General features: G+C 42.9%; 1 long non-coding RNA gene across 1 annotated transcript; it reads right to left on the bottom strand.

Moving 5' to 3' along the window:
* Nucleotides 1–11109: 11109 nt before the first annotated feature.
* Nucleotides 11110–17856, bottom strand: LOC128322589 (uncharacterized). The gene is made up of 3 exons (XR_008305797.1): nt 17715–17856; nt 15100–15203; nt 11110–12164 (listed from the first exon to the last, which is right to left on the bottom strand). It is a non-coding gene; the product is annotated as an uncharacterized LOC128322589 (long non-coding RNA).
* Between the last annotated feature and the right edge of the window lie 62 nt (nt 17857–17918).

Raw genomic sequence — 17918 nt, 5'->3', positions numbered from 1 at the left:
GTGTCACTCTTTCTGGAAAGAGTAATGGTGGCATGGGAAGCCGCAAGGACCCTGAGCTGTGAGGCTGGCATCTAGCCTCATGAGCTACTGTGGACTGAGTCAACTTGAGGCACAGAAGAGGTGTGCAAAATCTGATGTTGCTATTGATATATAGTAGGAAGTCTCTGGATGGGCCAGGCCTCGTATAAACACTACAAGCCTTTTATTTTTTAAATCTCCTGGTACTTGTGCTTCCAGTGTTTCAGACTGCGGATTTCAGCACAAGCCACTGGCCTCAAGGACTAGGATCTAGTGTGAGTAAGTCTAGATTTTTGATATGGTTGCCTGTGATCTGGCTGTGACAGGAGGATAGAGCCACAACATGGGCTCCTCTCACATGACCACTGACTTCCAGTGTTATCAAGCAGCATAGGAAGGAGTCACACTGTAATGGTGTTATGTCTGTGGCAGTGGCTTCCATGCCATGTATGATAATGTTGGAAGGGGCCTGTAGTCAATTAATCATCTATGGAGAACTCCCCATCATTGGTCTCACTGGAAACAATAATCTGGGTCATCTAAAAAGAGTGGCAGATCTGCCAGCAGCAACCTGTACTCCCTGTGGCCATACTAATTATAGGATCCAGTTAGCTGAAATATCTTGCCACATCAGCCTCGTGATACATTGCCCTATTGAGCTGAACTCATTCCCCATCTCTAGTTGAGAGTGGTAGAAGAAAGATTTGTGCTTATTTTGCATGTTCTGAAAATGGGCAGAATCAGATGTTTGCTAAAGATAGTTCCTGATAGTTGCTTCAAACATTAATCATTATTGAGTCAGCACTAGGGCATGCCCAGCTACAGAATCAGTGTCTGATCACACTGGGGGGCGGGGCGGGGGAGGCCTGATGCAATAATGGACTGCTTACTTTTAGGCTTAAACTCAGGACAGTTGGATTTTTTAATTTACTTTCTGAGCCTTCAAAGTATTTTACTGCAAGTACATATTAAGACTTTTTTGCAACCACGAAGCAGTCAAAACATTATTTTTAAACAACCAAAGTGCCTGTCAGAAATGATGGGTGAGAAATACTTTTCAGACAATCTGTCCTTTCTGTGGATTTATGCTGGAGCCTTGAGAGAGAATGCCCCCTTCATTCCTAGCCTGGCTCTACCCCACTTCTTCTTGTGGCACCCTCATTGCACAACTCTCTCTGTTTTCATGATACAATTAATTGTATTAATGTGAGTGGGATGTAAACCAACCCATGTCACACACTTGGAATGTGTGTATATATAGATGTTAGATTACTTGGGTGCCTCGTAATTATAGTTCTACAGTTTCTAGTTCCAAATAAACTGATCATGCAGTTTATGCCTGTGTCTTTGCTTGCATTCACAATACATTTATAACAGAGGCTGTATATTATATTAACTGAGCAAGGGCTAAAGACTCAGTAACATCCATCGATGCAGTTCCCTGTGAGCTGTTGACCCAGGCAAAGGTCTTCTTCCTCCATCTCCTTCCCAGTGTGAACAGTAAAGGTTTTTGGCACTGCCCTCCCTCACTTCCTTCAAAATCGTATTTGCCTGTGGTTTTGGTGTGCAAGTGAGCAGCTGAGGTGACTAAAGGGGAAACTTTGGCAGAGCCTTTGTTGTTCACATGGGAGAGAGTTGAAGAGCCTCCTGCCTGTGTCTGAAACTGTATATGATAGTGTCAGATCTGTGTCTTTAACTATGTGCCTGTCTAAATCACATCTCAAGTGGCATGTGTGCATCAGTGGTCAGGGACTGCTGAACTGTCTCTCCATTTCTCCATCCATGTACAGGTGGTCATGTGAAATTGCCCTAAATGAAGGCTGCAATATTTGTAGCAGCCTCCAGATGGCCTTGCGTTCTATTGAATGTTGGAAATGATAAACAATCTGTCTCCCCCGCCCCCACACACAGTTGAGCAATAGCTACACAAAACAAGAACAAAATATTGCAAGTTCTACATACTTTTAAGAATTAGTGCAATCAACCCACACAGAAAAAGCTAATCTATATAATTGTGGGGTGGGGCAGGAGAATTATAGAAATCTCTCAAGATGAACAAAATTGATTTTCAGTTATACTTCTAGTCACTAGTGGGTGGTGGTCTCTATACAGAACAATAGCAAAATGTTATGTTGAAAATTTCTTGGGGCTTTTGCACCTCAAGAAATTTGTACAGTATTTGAAAGGAAGTTTACCTTTCGTACGAGTGCAGGCACTCCAATTAAATTAGTGTTCATAATTGTCTAGAAACAGGACATAGTCCAGCCAAAGTTAAGCAATTTTATGTCCCATAGATTCTAAAGAAGGAGACTTAATCATAGTAAGCATAAATATCCTGTGAAATCATACACAATAACTTGCAACATCAGTGGTGCCTTGAATTATAAACATGGGTTCAAAATAAACATACAGTACTGCTTCCCTTTTTGTCTTGTTTTCTTCCACAGCCTGCTTGATTTTTAAGTCTCTCTGACTTTAAATAGCAGTTCAATTGTACTGAGAAGTTGTAATTCTTAATGCCTAGCATGCAACATCCAGGTAGATGTAAACAAATCAGCCATTGGTCCTTTGGAAGAGAGTTTTTATAATAAGAAAGGAAAACAAACAGCATTTCTTGTGAAACGTCTTGCTTTCTAAATCATTTCTAAAAAGTCTAAAATTGTACAATACTTAGACCTGCCATGTGTAGAAAAAGACCATCCTTTTCTGGTGGTCCTCCTCTTTAGTAATCTCTTAACAGAAAATGCATATATTTAATGAGTTTTCCAGTTGATGATACCATTTATTTATTTTCTAATATAAGATAAGATGATATGTATTAATATCTTCAAATGGACGTCCTTCCATTCTATAAATATTTAAACTGTACAGGTTACCTATAGTGGTGCCCCCCCCACCCCGCCCAAGGAAAAAAAGAAAACGAGTCACAGACAAAAGGAATATTTGAAGAGATGTTTGTTCAGCTTTTCTGTGATGAATCAAAATAGATTTCACATTTTAAAAATACTACCATATAATCATAAAATGATTCTCTCTCTCTCTGGAAGAAAAAAATCCAATCATATCATGTCTCTTGGTTGTAAACCATTACTTTTAAGCAACAAGTTGTTCTGGTAAGAACTAATCTGCCTACTATCCTTTCACTATCTATGCAACTGGAATAAATTTGGTCCAAATCGGTTAGCCCACTTGTGCCTCAAACATTCATGTGTCTGCTATTTTGAATTGGGATGGATGAAATCTCAAACTATGCTTTTGAGATGTTCCTACAACTGTACCAAATTTGGTCCAAACTTCTACCTCAAATGTTGATGTGGCCTCCCTCTTGAATTGGGGTGGATGGCATCATTACAGACTATGCCCTTGGGTGTCCCTATGTGTTCCTACACCTGTAGCAAATTTGGTTCAAATAGGTTAGGCGGTTCATAAGTTAACCCAATTGCTCCTCAAATGTCCATACATCCACCATATGGAATTGGGGTGGATGACATCACAGACCATGTCACTGAGGTGTCCCTGTGTGTCACTCAATACTACTGTACCAAATCAGTTGATCCACAAGTTAGCCCTCTTGCACCTCAAACATGCATGTGTCTGCCATCTTGGATTGGGGTGGATATCATTACAAACTACACCACTGAGGTGTCCCTGTGTCATTCAATAAAACTGTATCAAATTTGGTTCAAATCAGCTATATGGTCCACAAGTTAGCCCACTTGTGCCTAAATGCGTCCACCATCTTGAATCAGGGTGGATGACATCATCAGAAACTACACCACTGAGGCAGCCCCATGTGTCCTACAGCTGTAGCAAACTTGGTTCAGATTGGTTAGGTAGTCCACAAGTTAGCCCACTTGTACCTCAAAAGTTTATATGTCCGCCATCTTGAATTGGGGTGGATGGCATCCTCACAAATTACACCATTGAGGCGTCCCTATAACTGTATGAGATTTGGTTCATATTGGTCCAGGCAACACGAAGTTGATGGGGGACACACACGCAGATGGACACACATGCAGAATGCTGGGTGATCTCATATGCCTACTGGAAAGTAGGCTAAAAATGCTTTGAGTGCTTCAGCAGGAAGGTTATACTATATATACATGTAGTAAATCAAATCCATTGTTGTTGGTATTTCACATCTTTTAGTTATATGAGTCTATAATGCAATGTGGCTGGTGCGTCCACTTAATTATAAGAACCAGATTTTAGGAATAATTGAGGGAGTGAGAGGTTACAAAATCCCAAATGATCCAACAATAGTTCTTTTGGAATACTGAAATACTACTATCACAGACAGTGAATTTAAAATTGGTTATTTGAGTATTTAAAAATGTATTTCCTATTGGAAATCTCCAATACCTCCACCATTAACAGACTGGAATAAATCTAATAAGAATGTAGTATTCTGAACCAAACTGACATAAGGAATCAAGAGACATATCCAAACAGATTAGCTGGGAAGTGGATTTTACTTATAACACACTAGAATGGAAAAAATCAGAACTAATTTTTCCCCTTTTCTATTTTGTGATTATTGTGTATGATTGTGCTGTTTAGTTTTGTAATTTTAATGGACACAATACAGTGAAATATATAAAAACTACCTAGGAGTTTAAAAATACAGTGTCATATGTTGAGCTAACCTCAGAATTAAGCTGCAATCCTAAACACACGCATTAGGGAGTAAGCCTCGCTGCATACAATGTGATAATATTTTGTATTTAGCTTTTGTAAAGCACTTCTGGAAAATAAATTTCTTGCAATGTACTTTAAACTAAAAGCAGGTAGAGGTGGGTTTAAGAAGACTTTTTTGTTCTAGAAATTTTATAACGTTGAGAATACGTACACCTGGAAACTCAGTATTTTGCCAACTCTTTTTTCTCTCTGGTCTTTCTTTTGCTTCTGATTGCTTACACAGCATCATTGATAATGCAGTGTGTCCACAATGCTACCTCTTGTTTCCTTTAAATCCCTATGCAAAACCTCACCTTTTCTGTTCTTTAACCAACCTCTCTACTCCAAATACTCTTATAACTAACCCAAGTAAATGTGAGGTAATAGCATATTCTTCCCTAATTATCTGTCTGCACTCCCTTCCACATGTATTCATGATGTGCACATACACAGTACTATATGAGTAGTTAAATACATCACCATCAAAGTGCATTATGCTTTAAAGAGCAACATTTAGGAACAAAAGGGTTAGGCTGTTCCCTCCTACCGTTTGGTAGGCCAGGATTTGGCAATATTTCCAGGTCTACACAGGCAACTCAAGGAGGGGTGCTCTCAAATTGACGTTAGCATCCCCACACGTGATAAAATGCACACTGCCTCATTAGCCTTGCTACACCCTCAGCCACTGGACTCACTGCCAGGCTGGAAGTCCCATGATCACCACCTCCCTTCTCCACAGTGGTGGTCACCACTCTTCTCTAGCTGGCATTAAGTATCATGGGCTGGTCTGCCTCTATCCTTCAGTAAACCTTTGTGCTTTGTCTTCTCCATTCTGGAAGCAGTCAAAACACATAAGTTAGATGCTGGATGGGGGAGAGACAGTTTGAGAACCACTTGTCAGTCTAACAAGATTCTCAAGTGGATAGCCGAAAGTCTCTCAGTGCAACTGGACATTTAGACCAGCCTGACGAGTCATCCAGAACTTGGGCAACTCTTCTGCACAAGTAAATTAATACGAGCTGGTCTGGATGTTACGTCCCATCACTGCAGGAAGAAGAGTGAGGACAGGTCAATCTTTCCCTCCCCTGCATGGTCATGTGTGACATGGTCATGTGTGTCCAAGCCAGCCCATACTGCACAGTTAATAGATGACATTAGAGTAGTATATTGGGGCCAGTCTGGATGTTTCCACCTTCACATGGTGGAGAATAGTGGTGTGCTTCACTTTTCTTTGTGCAGTGATGGGCTGCACCATCACTAGGTAGACTGCTTACAATGATGCCTGATCCCTGCCTCTGTCGGGTGTGTCGCGGTCTCTGGTTGTGCCAGCTGTCTGGCTCTCTCACATTCATTTTTTTCCAGAGTGCACATGTTCAAGAGGGAGAGGGCCGGACACACTTACACTACCAATCTTGGATATCTCCTGCCTGCTATAACTAGTGACATGTCAGCTGGAGGTAGGAAGTGGACACCAGAGAGCCGGTCTTCCCAGAAAAGTGACTGCAGCTCAAAACCTTATTTATTTATTTTATTGTTCAATTCATATACTGCCTTTCATTAAAATAATTCCAAGGCGGGAATTTCCTTGGGAGTACCAATATCTGTTAACTGACTGATCAATTGATCAAGTGGCATCTAGTCGGTGCTGACACTTAGTGACCACATAGATAGATTCTCTCCAGGATGATCTGTCTTCAACTTGCCCTTTAAAGCCTCTCAGTGATGCATATATTGCTATCATAATCGAGTCCATCCACCTTGCTGCTGGTCATACTCTTCTTCTCTTTCCTTAATACCAGGTATTAAAGTAACTACAATTCTTTTCAAATGCATTGTTTTGTTTCTTCAGTTTCATCATGGATGTCCAAAAGCAGCCTTTAATTCTTGCTGCAAATCTTGCCTACCTGCCCAGCTTGAAATGGTGATCGTGTTTGTGAATCTGAGCTGATTTGTGAAATAGGCAGCAGTCTTACTAATTAGTCATTACACATTTGTCAATCATGCCTTAATTAAAACATCTTCTAGTAGCAGATGCAAGAAGTATAATCACTTCCACATTGTGGTTAAATATTTGTTCACGAGTAGGGAAATGAAAAGTATACCTCCTTTGGAGCAAATTGTTTACACCAGTTTTATACCTTAAAGATGTTCTATATCAAATATTTAACAGTTTGTGTTAGAAAATAAGTTATATAGTACATGTTTTAAAAGATTAGATTGTGTTAGTTAATCTAGTTCTCTTTTTATTTGAAATCTTAAGCATAGGAGATATAGAAATTGGTGGACATTGAGGCCATTAGATCCCAAGATTCTGCCATGTTCTGGCATCTTACAAAGCACTCTCCCAGTTATGGTACAAATCACCAGGATTGTCGTATTCATCCAGGGATCTGGGAGAACTATTTTCATGACCATACAAAGACCCTGCTGCTGTTTGCAGAAGCTCCACCTGTGCCATTGAGGACACTCTAGCATGGGCACCGGTGTCAACCTCAAAGATTCAGTGTCTAGTTGCCTAACTAACACCGGGGAAGGTTCCAGGTGAGGACCTTATTTCACCGGAGGCTATTAAAAATAATCTGGACTGGTGGGCCCCTGTCCTGGCTTCGCTCTTCATCTATAGTGACATGAGTGGCCAAATTCCCAAGGACTGGGGGGTAGCAATCATTATCCCTATATTTAAAAAAGGCAAGAAGAATGACCCTGACAATTACAGACCCATCAGTTTGCTCAATACCATTAGCAAACTTTATGCGAGACACCTAGACGGGAAACTTAGGGATTGGCTGGAACAGAAAAATCTTCTTGATGGGGAACAAGTGGATTTCAGGGAAGGGTGCTCCACTATTGACCAGTGCCTAGTTCTACAGCACCTCATCAGGAAATACTCCTCCTGCAGGGTGACCTCCCTCTATGCCGCCTTAATCGATCTTATGTCGACTCCATCTTATGTGTCAAATTATGGGAGAAGCAGGAAGCCTCCTCCATCGACCTCCTCCAATCGATCTTAATCGACTCCATCTTATGTGTCAAATTATGGGAGAAGCAGGAAGCCTCCTCCATCGACCGGCGCCTGCTATACCTTCTTCGCACGCTGCATGTGAACACATCACTCAAGGTGAGATGTAGCCCCGAGCCACCTCACAAGAGCAGTTACAATTCAGAAGGGCATCAAACAAGGATGCATTCTGGCTCCACTCCTCTTCAACTTCTACATTAACTCTATGGTGGGTCAGCTCAGCAACCCGGATTTCCACTCTCCAGAGCTCACTGGGGGACACACTGCCATCCTGTTATACGCGGATGATGCAGCCATCCTCTCAAGGACCCCCACTGGCCTCAGAAGAGCACTGAGGGCCCTGATGCTGCACTTTAGGGAGGGCTGCCTGGAAATCAATTATCACAAAACTAACATTATGACATTTGCCAGGAGGCCCAAGATCCACTCTTGGTGGATTGAGGGGCATAAGATTGAGCAAGTTGCACACTTCAAATACTTGGGAGTAGTTTTTCATTCTGGCGGCTTTAGGAAAGCCCATGGAGAACACGTGGCTTTAAATGCCCAGAGAAGTGCCTCTGCCATTCTCAAATTCCTGCGGACAAGAGGAAGCTATTATGTACCCGCAGCCCTCAAACTGTTCAGAGCCAAGTCACTAGCTCAGCTTCTCTACAGTGCTCAATTGGGTTCCTTCCTCAACATTGCAGCACTGGAACTTGTACAATCTAAATTCCTGCAGGCAGCGCTCCAAGTACCGAGATGTGTCTCCAATGCCACTCTGCACCTAGAGATAGGCCTGATCAAGCTGGAGGCCAGGGTGTGGTGGCCATCCTCTGTTATTGGCTCAGACTATCCTTCTGCCCAATTGGCCTTGCCCCCCTAACCCTACACGATGATTACTAATCTAGCTGGATTCAGGCAATTGAGACCAAAATAGCTACTTTGGGCCTTTCCCCCATGACCTTGCTCAGTATGCACTATGATCAGGCAAAAGCAACCACCAAGCAGTGCATTACAGACATTGAGCGCCAAACTGATCTCAGCAGTGCCCCCAAATTTCACATCAGTGATGGGCTTAGATATTCTGCTTCTCCAGCAGCATACCTCACCCAACTGGAGATTCCAAAGCACAGAAGGGCATTCACCTTGGCTCACTGTCATGGCCTCCCTTCAGCAGTGCTGGATGGCCATTATAAAAGGACCCCATTTGCTGAGCAACTATGCCCTTGTGGCCTAGGGCAGATTGAAACTATTGAGCATGCTCTCCTCTGCTGCTTGTTCTATAGAGACATTCACACCTCTCTCATCCTTCCATTTCTAAGCAAGTATCCAGGCCGTTCGAGCCAATTTTATAGCTCTTTGCTGTTCTCTGACTCTAAGCTTGCCATTACATATAGCGTCGCCAGGTACTGTGCGGCTGCAATCAGCATTTGTCGGCAGATGACAGGCAGTGAGCCCTATCAGCCTCAATCTGACTCTCAGTGACTCTGGGCAGGTCCTGCAATTGCTCACGTGCCTCCCTTTCACTGCTCCTTATAACCTTCAATCTGGCTGTTTTTTTCAGTTTTATAACTCAGGTCATGTATTTCTGTCCTCTCATGTCTTTTAACTCATGCATTTTTTATTACTTTTACTACCTTTTAGGTGCTTAGGCCCTCATGTTATTTACTATTTTTAGTCCTTTTAGTATAGGTAATCATTTTTTAAACTAATTTCACTTTTAACATAGAATCACCCTTCTATTTTAACATTGGCTTAGTATTTTTAGTATTCTTGGTCCTTTTAGCAACAATATGTACTATTTTATATGCATTTATCTTTTATCTAATCTCACTTTTAACATGTAATCATACTTTATGCTGGTCTGTGACCGTAATAAAGATTGACTGATTGATTGACAGACAGAAAAGCAGGGGCAAAAGTAGAAAACGGAAAAGAGGAGAAGGCAGAAAGCAAAAAAGCCAGGGCAAAAAGCAAGGAGAAAGTCAGAAAGCAGAAAGGAAGAGCAAAAGGCAGAAAGAGGGACAGAAAGGAAAAAGCGGGGATTATATTTCCCCTCCCACCAAACAAACAAAATAGTAAAAGATCAGACTTACCAGCAGCCAGGGAATACTCCAGAGCAGGGAGCTTCCTCCAGCCCCTCCTCCCCGGCCTGCAACTTCCTCTTTTGGTCTTACTGGCTGGAACAGCTGCTACTCAAGCTGCTACAGCCAATCTGATTCCTAGGGGGCTCCTCCTGGCACTGCCCCTAGAAGAAGGTGAACATGTCTTGAAATATAATCCCTGAAGCAACCAGGAAGTACATTTTCAACCCATTATTTTAGTTCTTCCTGGGGGCAGTGCCAGGAGCCCCTTAGGAATCGGATTGGCTGGGGCAGCTTGAGTAGCAGCTGTTCCAACCAGTAAGACCAAGATGTTACAGGCAGGGGAGGAGGGGCTGGAAGAAGCTCCCTGCTCTGAAGGTTTCCCTGGCTGCTGGTAAGTCTGATCCTTTATTAGCTGGTTTGTTTTTGTTTGGAGAGTGGCGGGCACTGCCCCTCCTGACCAGCCACCACTGCCTTGTTTCCAACAGTGACTAGCCAGATGCTTCCATGCAGAACAAAAGAACTACAGGTGAAACTCGGAAAATTAGAATATCGTGCAAAAGTCCATTAATTTCAGTAATGCAAATTAAAAGGTGAAACTGATATATGAGACAGACACATTACATGCAAAGCGAGATAAGTCAAGCCTTAATTTGTTATAATTGTGATGATCATGGCGTACAGCTCATGAAAACCCCAAATCCACAATCTCAGAAAATTAGAATATTACATGGAACCAAGAAGACAAGGATTGTAGAATAGAACAATATCGGACCTCTGAAAAGTATACAGTGTACTGTGCTTGATTGGCCAGCAAACTCGCCTGACCTGACCCCATAGAGAATCTATGGGGCATTGCCAAGAGAAGGATGAGAGACATGAGACCAAACAATGCAGAACTGCTGAAGGCCGCTAATGAAGCATCCTGGTCTTCCATAATACCTCATCAGTGCCACAGGCAGATAGCATCCGTGCCACGCTGCATTGAGGCAGTAATTGCTGCAAAAGGGGCCCAAACCAAGTACTGAATACATATGCATGCTTATACTTTTCAGAGGTCCGATATTGTTCTATTCTTCAATCCTTGTCTTCTTGGTTCCATGTAATATTCTAATTTTCTGAGATTGTGGATTTGGGGTTTTCATGAGCTGTACGCCATGATCATCACAATTATAACAAATTAAGGCTTGACTTATCTCGCTTTGCATGTAATGCGTCTGTCTCATATATCAGTTCCACCTTTTAATTTGCATTACTGAAATTAATGGACTTTTGCACGATATTCTAATTTTCCGAGTTTCACCTGTACTTGAAGGCAACAGTCCTCCCCTAATATTTGTCTACCTGCAACCGGTATTCAGACAAATGCTGAATCTACCCATGGAAGACTCAGTTAATAATCCTGGATAATAGCTGTTGATAGATCCATTTAGTTGTCTAATTCCATTTTAAGTCTGTCTAAGCCAGTAACTATTACTACATCCTATACCAACAAATTTGATGTTAATTGTGCATTGTGTGAACAAAGTACTTCTTCAGAGAATACATAATTAACTTACGGAATGCATTTGACTAAGAGGGACATGAATCAGGAATGTTTTAGGCTGCTTTCATACCCACCATTTAGCCTGGAATTGCCAACCTTTGTTCATTTACTCCTTATGAGGTCATTGCCAACTTGTTGAATTCCATTGTTTTCTCCCATGCCATCCTGTCTTTTTCAAGCTGATTTGTAGCAATTGCCATGGGAACAATTGTCTTTTGCATATTCCCCAGGATCTCTTCATTAGAAACTTTAAAGTGTATCATAAATGGCTCGGCTCTCATTTCTTTTTCTATGTCTACTTCCAAGCCCAGAATGAAATTGCTATTTGGGGGCCTGCCAACACTAGATGTCATCATTGGTTGATAGAAACAGAAAGTGTTGGTAGCAAGGATCTGACCTACTCTATCTCCACAGTAATCTGCATCCATCTTAGACGGATACCTAGTTTATTCAGGTCTGGTGATGTTTCCCTACTGGTTGCTTGCATGTACAGCTGCCTATAGGCACCTATCACAGGAATCTAACTATGCTGTCAGAAGATGGTCTTGGTTGGTTGAACTGCCCCCAGGCTATGTGGGTGTGGCCTGGTTTCCAATGACATCCTTGGTAAACATTTGTCACAGAATTACACATTTGCACTTGCCATACATTTCTCTTTAGGAGGATTCTTGGGACTTGCATATTGAATGTTAACAAGAGTTTTGTATCTTGTTCCTGGCAAGAAGGACACAGTAAGCAAGATTTGGACACCAACAAGATGTTTTCTTTCTGTAAGATTTCCCCTCCATCTTGTTTTTTCTTTAACTTTCTCAGCTCCCCTTTTCTGTCAGCAAGCAAACTTCTGAAAAGCAAACAGGAAAAGGACCACAGCAATAAGGATACAAAGCAGACATACTAAATGGCAAAGCTCATACTTTTTTTTTCTTTTTGGAAGAGGGGACCGAATACGGGGAAAGGAACGAATCCAACAAAAGTTAGTTATAACAAGGCTCTTTAGACAAATAACTCATCATATATTAAGTGTTCCTGAACTGTACCACTTCAGACCACAAGTGGGGGGAAAGGTGTACATTGAACCGGTTCCATGCACACCCAGGAGGCGGGAGGGAGTCTCTAAGGCACAGAGAGGTGTTCTTACCATCTCCACTGTGCTCCCCCCTCCAGCACTGCATTAAAAATTGCTGGCGTGGGGCGGCTGTATTCTCTCTTGCTGCCCCGTTCAGCGTAATACCGCAAATGGTGTGTGTGCATGCACACACCACACACGTGTGTGCATGCTGTGCATGTGTGTGGTGTGTGCATGCCACTTCCAGTATTATGCTGGAAGCAAGAGGGAATACAGCCGCCCCACACCAGTGATTTTTAACACAGTGCCGGAGGGGGGGAGCACGGTGAGGGAGGTAAGAAAATCCACCCCACACCTTAAAGAGACCCCCGCCCCTGCGTTCAAACATGGGGGTTCCAAACCTGTTTGGCGGTCTGTGTATAGACTGCCGAACAGGTTCGTGCACATCCCTAGTGGGGGGATCCCATAACTGAATTGTAGGCTGAATATACAGAAGTATATGTAAGAGATTATTGTTTTATTTATCAAAATTATATCCAACCTTTTGGGAACAATACTTCACAAGGCCAGGAAAAAAAACAACCCTTGTATAGTTCAAAAAACCAGAAACACAACAAACATCAACTTAAACCAAGACAATATAGCAGAGGATATTTCTTAAAACAGCAGCAGAGTGAAACCTAAACGACAAGCAGAAGGCTTAAATACCCTAGCTAAAGTCAACGGCTTCTTGAAAGAGATGGGGATGTAGTCAGGGGGGATCTCGGGGAAAGAATTCCAAAAGTGAGGCACCAGTACCAAAAAAAAGCCTTGTCTCTGGTTACCATCACATGAGTTTGAGACAATGTCAGACGAGATGTCAGAGTTTGTGGGGATGATCTTGGAGCCCAGGGAGGTTCATATAGGCATAGGTAGTTTCAAGTACCCCAACCCCAGGCTATATAGGGCTTTGCAGGTTAAAATCAGCACTTTGAATGGGGCTCAAAAGCAAACCAGTAACCGGTGAAGCTGTGGCAGGACTGGTGTTACTCTCGTGTATACTCTTGCTCCCATGAGCATTCTTCAAGCTGGGTTCTGGACAACAGAAGCCTTTGAACTATCTTCAAAGGCAGCCCAACAAAAAGGTCATTGCAGTAGTCTAATCTAAGTGTAGCCAATGCATGGTTATTTCTGCCTTCTCTAGGTAGGACTGCAGCTGACACACTAGCTGAAGCTGGCAAAAGGCACTCCTGACCACTGTTATCTATCAAGGGGGGAGTATTACTTTGTGCGATCCTCCACTTGCATTGTGGTGTCATGTGGTACAATTTAGGAACAGTTTTACCTCCTGATGCTTGACTAGAGAGATTCAATGGAATTGAACTAATTAGGAGTCATTTTTTTGAGGTCTGTGCCCAAAATGCCCAGTTCCCAGCAACAATCATTGTTTATAATACAATATGATGAAATGAATAACCAGTTGAAATGTATACACAGTCATACTGTCTTAGTCAGTATTCTGCCTTACTCAACATTTCATTTAAACGCTACAGATAAGTTGATGCAACTAGGAATGCACACAAAATGGGAATGGGCAAAAAGAGTTTATCACTTGCTACCAGATTATAAAGGATGCAAAAAGGCAATATAAATCACAGCTAGGCAAGAAAAAAAGACAAGCTTTGGAGCAATCCTGGCAACAACTGATAGAAGTGGCCAGACTTAAAAACTCTTCTTTATTCTGGCAAATTATTTCGGGTTGCTCCAGTTGGGACTCGCTTTCCCTGACTTACTGCTTGCTAGGGTCTGGGAGGCACATTTTAATGTGCTTTTTAGTAGTGCCAATCACTGTTCCCTCTAATGCGTGTGCATGTGCATGCACTCACACATTTTCTGATGTCTCAGTTAATTTTGAATCCTGCTCAGGTTGAATCAGGAAGGCCCCACTCTGAATGCAGGTGCACACACACTGCCTTGATACTGCCACCCAGAACAAAACTCGTTCCGCACAAACATGAACAAAATTAGAGAGAACACTGGTGCCAATCATCCCATCCCTGAGTCAGAGCTCTCGCTTGAAAGTATTCAGAATTGGCTCCCAGTATTGGTTGCAGAGGTTAAACAACTTATCGATAAACGCAAGAGTGTCAAAGCCCCTGGAAATGATTTTATCCCAACTAGATAAAATCAAGGCAAATCCCAAGTGGTGGGCACAAGTGTTGGCAGCCTTATTTATCCATATAAACAACTTGGCCTGCATACCAGAAGACTGGGGTCTAGCAATTTTGGTACCTATCTTCAAAAAGGGTAATATAAATATTCCGCCTAATTACAGACCCATAAGCCTACTTAATATTAGCAAAATGTATGCTAGGCTATTAAATCAAAAACTCATGAACTGGTTGGAACAGGAGCAATCTTTGGAAGGTTTTAGACCAGGGCATTTTACGATTGACCACTGTCTGGTCGTACAACATTTAGTTGAGAAATACACAAGACCCCTCAGTGGCGTAGTGGTTAGAGCACTGGACTAGGACCGGGGAGATCCGAGTTCAAATCCCCATTCAGCCAGGATACTAGCTGGGTGACTCTGGGCCAGTCACTTCTCTCTCAGCCTAACCTACTTCACAGGGTTGTTGTGAGGGGAAACTCAAGTATGTAGTACACCACTCTGGGCTCCTTGGAGGAAGAGCAGGATATAAACGCAAATAAATAAATAAATAAGCCGCACTCATAGACTTTAAAGCCACGTTCGATTCAATCTCTGGAGTATGCCTATGGTCCAGGCTCCGTAGCATCTTGATTGATAAGAGGCTCTTGCTGCTGATGATCAAACTACAACAATACAAGTCTTAGAGTGAGATACAACCAGCAGGACCAGTTATCTAGGCCTATTAGGGCATGGGGGAAGGTTTTCAAGCAGGGGTACATTCTGGCTCCTTCGATGTTCAATATCTATTTAAACTCTTTAATCAAGGGCCTGCAGGGCTTAGATATACATGCTCCAAAGTTGGCAGATAGACAGCTTCATATACTTTTATATGCAGATGACGCAGTCATTTTGTCCCAGTCACAAGTGGGGATGAGAAGAGTTCTCAAGGCCTTAGTCCTCTATTGCAAGGAAGAGTAATTGGACATCAATTATCAGAAAACTAAAATTTTGGCCTTCTCTAGTAGGAGGGGAAAAGATAAATGGAAGATTTACAATCATGATATAGAGAAGGTTAAATGTTTTAACTCTGGGGTTAGTGTTTCAGGAATCTGGGAGGAAGACCACTCAAATCAGATATGCCGCTGCTCAGACACAGAAAAGTCCATCAGCAACTAGGGATGAGCCCGAAAGTGATTCGGTGCTGGTGGGGGTGGTTCTTCAAGGGAGGAGGAGGGTGCACTCACCCCTCCCACCACATTTCCCCCACCGGCGCTCTGTTATTTTCAAGCCCCTTGGGGCGGCAGTGTTTCTCCCTGCTGCCCCCTTGCCCTCATCAGCTGGAAGTAGTGATTGCACGTGTGCTAGTCTGCCGTGCGAGTGCGCACACGCAACGGGCGCACGCGCGATCACTACTTCCGGCCAATGAGGGCAATGGGGCGGCAGGGAGGAATGCTGCCGCCCCGAGGAGCTTGAAAATAACGGAGCAACGGGGGAGAAAATGTGTCGGGAGGGGTGAGTGCACCCTCCTCAGCTGTTAAAGAACTCCCCCCTCCCAAGCTGAAACATTTCGGAGGCCTTTATATCAGCAACTTTTAACTTCACAGGTGGCAAGGAGGATTGTTCATTCCAGCTGCCATCAACTCATTTAAGGCAGTCGATGGCTCAAATGTTCTATGGGGCACAGCTAGGACCCTATGCTAACTATACCCTCCTGGAACAGGTCCAAGCCAGGTTCTTAAGAACATTATTTCTAACCCCCAAATGTATTTCTAATGCTACTCTGAGACTGGAATCGGGTGTTATCTTGATAGAGGCCAGAGCTTGGTATCTAATACTAATAAACTGGGCAAGAATCAAATTAATGCCCTCTGGTCTCCTTCCCTTATTATTGGATAGGCACTGCTTGAATTGATGGGAAAACTGTGTTAGGAAACTCCATACCTATGGTCTTTTGCCCGAGGCAATCCTCTCTGCAGGATTGGTCAGGGCTAAAGAACTCAACAAATGAAGGATCTGGGATAATGAGTTTCAGAATGACCTGTTGAGGACATCTAGAACATTCTGCTCAGTGGTGTGATGAGAACTCGCCCAGCAAATTATCTATTCCTTCTCACCTTCCCTAAACACAGATGGGCCTTCTGGAGGGCCCGTATGAATGCCCTTCCTTCGGAACTATTGGCTGGTAGATATAGCAGAATTCCAAATGAGCAGAGATATTGCCCCTGTATCTCAGATGTGATTGAGTTGGTTGCACATGTGCTCCTCCGGGGTTTCTTTTGCATAGGTCTTAGGTGAAAGTTAATTGACCCTGTTTTACATAACCTGCCAGGACAATTGGATGAATTTTGTCAAATATTTGCTAATAGATGCTAATTTGTCAATCACACACAGGTGCAAAATTCTATCCTGCAATACAAGTTTGACACACTCTACTTGCTAATGGTTGGATCCATGTTATTAAATATGGCCATGTTTAAATTATACATTTGTTTTAGATGTTCTGGTATCGGTCAAAGGCCATAATAAAGACTGACTGACACTTACAGCTATTTCCTTGTGTATCCCCATCTCCTCTCCCACATGCTGATCATTTGGACCACATACAGATATCAACAGAGCTTACTCCTGGCTGTGCTTAGGACTGCTGCCTTAAAACCAGCAAAAGAACTCTTCCCATTTTGCCTGATTAAGAGTTCTGTGTAACTTGAAGCACCCAACGCCTGCACAGACTTAACCTGCTTCATACTGATTATGACTGAGGATTCAACGTCTCTAAATTGAAATAAAAATCATACCCTTTTAGAGTTAGGGTTAGATGTGTGAGCACTGTATGGTATTCCCCTCATGGGATGGAGATGCTCTGGGAAGAGCAGAAGGTTCCAAGTACCCTCCCTGGCATCTCCAAGACAGGGCTGAGAGAGGTTCCTGCCTGCAACCTAGAAGCTGCTGCTATACGGAGCTAGATGGACCAATGGACTGACTCAGTATATGGCAACTTCCTATGTTCCAAATATTGCTCATCATCATCAACACTACTACAAGTATTTAAATGTTTTTGTCTTTTCACTGTAGGTATCTTACACTACAGAGCACTTGTTGTTGTTTGTTTCATTATTTATTATTATTGTTGAAAATGCATTTGGCTTTTCATCCTGGGTATTTTACACTTTGGGGAATATCCCTTTTCTACGTACTTTTTGAAATTAAAAAAAGCAGGATTTCTCCGCTCATCCGCAACTCTTTCCAGAGAGCGGAATGAAGGGAAGGAAAAGCGTGGGCGCTTGAGCGTGGGAGACGAGCGAACCGCTCACGCCAGGAGGACCAGCACTGCGCGCACACAGTCTCAGAGGCTTGGGGGCGGGGCCAGATGGGGGGGAGGAGCAACCGACTCCCCTGGA

Source organism: Hemicordylus capensis, chromosome 4 (genome assembly GCF_027244095.1).
Source record: "Hemicordylus capensis ecotype Gifberg chromosome 4, rHemCap1.1.pri, whole genome shotgun sequence".
Classification (NCBI taxonomy): domain Eukaryota; kingdom Metazoa; phylum Chordata; class Lepidosauria; order Squamata; family Cordylidae; genus Hemicordylus; species Hemicordylus capensis.
Note: the sequence above shows the minus strand (reverse complement) of the source record. Positions and strands in the feature narration are given on the sequence as shown.